We start from the raw sequence: 2880 nt of genomic DNA on the forward strand, positions 1-2880 counted from the left end.
TCCAGTCTTTTTTGTGTTGGCATAGGACCCTCTTTAAATGAAAGCTTTATTTAATTGAGGCAGTATTTTGCGGTTATTTGTCCAAATACTCCTGGAGGCTTGTAGGATAACGTAGGTTTATGAGTAGTTTTCATATCAACATTTTCTTAGAAATCATAGAAAACACCTGATTTAATGACACAGGATATGATGTAAAATTCTTTATGTCTACTAAAGGGTTTTATGCAAAACATTTGCTCACCTTTTTTCCCTATTTATATTTTATGTTATCATTTGCCCAAATAAAGAATAATCAATGCTGTAACCTCTGCCCTGAGGTTGTGGTAGTAAGGAAAATATGGCAGTGCTTTTACATTTTAGGTGCTTATAAAATGTAGCTGAAGCCAAAATGACTCCTTATGTCCAGACAGGAAGCAGGTTGTGCCATAAATGTTAATTCTCTAGAATCCAAGAGGACAAGCCACCCACAGAGTTTTGGGCAGTGACAGTTTGCCGTAAGGTATATCAAAAGCTCCCTACGCCTTTTTATTTTGCTTTCTTTGGGGACGTAGATAATATACAGACAGGATGTTTACACAGATGGGCAGACCCAATGAGTCTTCAGTCTCACTGGAGTCCTGTTGATTTATAGTTTTCAAGTTCTCCTCAGGAGCTACTGCATAGCTTCTTGATAATGTCAGCTCTTGCTATGTATCCAAAGGCATGTAAGGGAGGCCACTGTGGTTAATATGTGTCCATATTGTCACGGACAACTGCAGCTCCGTGATCACTGAAGACCATAGTGCATGGCTTCTGGTCAGCTCTGTATAATTTGGTCTGGTCTGCAGGACTTAAGCTTTCAACACCAAAAGAATTCCTGAAAAGTTGAGTTAGACATACTTCTCTGTAGTCAGCGCCAGTTAACCGTTTAAGTTGTGTAACCTGTCCATCATGAAGACGTCCGATTAATGATGTCACCACAACCTCCTTGAGTCACCTAAAAAAGATTACAACTGTATTGCTTTCTTAGGGTGGCACATGGTAGGCCCTAACGGTAATCATGATAATGGACACATTGGTTGTTTTCATACACTTTTAGTGCAACAACAACTCACTTCACCATTTCCAGATGTTCGCTTCTGACAAAAACTGTAGAAGGCTGGGAAGGGAAGGGAATCAAAGAAGAAGAGTTTTTCAGCTGTAAGCCCTCTCAGGGCAGAATGACTGAGGACTCCAGGATTATGTCAGCAGAAGGCAGGATGATCGACCAATTGCGCATCCAAAAACACTTGGATTCCCCCCCTCCCCCTCACAGTGGGATTCCTCTGGATGTCATTAGGCAAAAGTTGCAACAGACTCCGTGAGGCAGACACGGCTGAAGACCTACACCGAAGCCAGTGCACAAGCTAGCTCACATGCTAGTTCTCTGCTTACAGTTTCTATTATCTTCTTTTGATTATGCTTTGTAATGAGTCCGAAATGCACACTGTTTTGGGCTTTTGGCAGTTACACAGTCGAGGTGCGCAGAGCGAGTGATGAATGAGTGCGGTGTCATTAACCTTTGACTGCTGGGAACACGCTTGTTTATGACAAGCTCCGTGGTCCTCCACACTCGTCCAGAGAGTAATAGCTTTAGCATGTACGACCGAGGCTCTCGCTAGGCTGTGCCAGTCCTCACGGGGGCTACGTGCTCGCCATCTCAGGGCCATGTGCAACCCATTAATTTCACAATATTCTCCACGCTTGCTCCGGGAGATGGCTGCTGAGATCATACTCATCTCCCGTGTTCTGGAGAAGTGACAAAAAAGCCCATTGTACCACTTGGGTTCAATGGGCTTCGCTGATTGAGAAAAGATGCTGTGTGGATCAATCAGATGTGCAAGCGAAAAAGATGCATGCTCCCCGGATGGACTGAATTATCATCATAGTCCTATTCTGCTAAAGCACATAGTTGGAGGCACAGGCTTTGACTAATGCTTACCGTATGGAAAAACAGTAGGCTATAGAGGAGCCGAACTGATTGGAGCGGTAGATAAATACATCTTATGGCTCACTCTGCCAAAGTGCATTTACATTTATTCATTTAGCAGACGCTTTTATCCAAAGTGACTTACATATGTCAATTATAGTACAGGGCCATTGTTGGGAATTGAACCCACAACTTTTCAGCCTGCATGTTAGCCCTGCTCTTTAGCCACTATGCTACCACTGCCTTCACACTTGTGCAGTAAGATAAAGTAACAGTCAGACTGCGCTGAGCATTTTTCCGCTTAGCCGCTCTTGCACATGCCGCGGTCAAAGTTGAACTATGTTGAACATTGACCGCGGCGCGCTGTAAATCCTAGGTCTTTTGCGCTGAGCCCAGCAGTAACCACAACAAAAATCGTTAGGACATTACCTCAACCAAGAGGCAAAATTATCGCTTTCACAATACAACTTGGGGAGTTGACGTGGCCATTCGAGCAAGAAGTCATTCGTGTCAAGAAGTTGGGCTGTGCTATACGTTATGGTTAAATAGTATTGCTTGTTTATGTGTTAAATACTTGGCTTATTTAGTGTGTGTAAAGAAGCACTAAGCAAGTTTTTTACCTTAATATAACAGCTTCGAAGCCAATTTGATGGTAAATGGACTTGTAATAGGGGAAACGTTCACCTAGCATAGCCATAGAGCATAGCTGATTAGCGACCCGCATCGGTGCAGGTCTGGTCGACCCGGATACATCTTGTGAGAATCGTGAAACATTACCTGGGGTCCGTTTCTCAAAAGCATAGTTGCTAATAACGCATCTTCCATGACAGCGTCACTGCCAAATGTGAGTCGACTGTATTTGAGACACAAACAATGCAGAAATATGGTGTTGATATTCAGTGGTAGTTGCTATCATAGTTAGGGAAACGGCC

The sequence above is a fragment of the Alosa sapidissima genome, chromosome 5 (assembly GCF_018492685.1).
Source record: "Alosa sapidissima isolate fAloSap1 chromosome 5, fAloSap1.pri, whole genome shotgun sequence".
NCBI classification, from domain to species: domain Eukaryota; kingdom Metazoa; phylum Chordata; class Actinopteri; order Clupeiformes; family Clupeidae; genus Alosa; species Alosa sapidissima.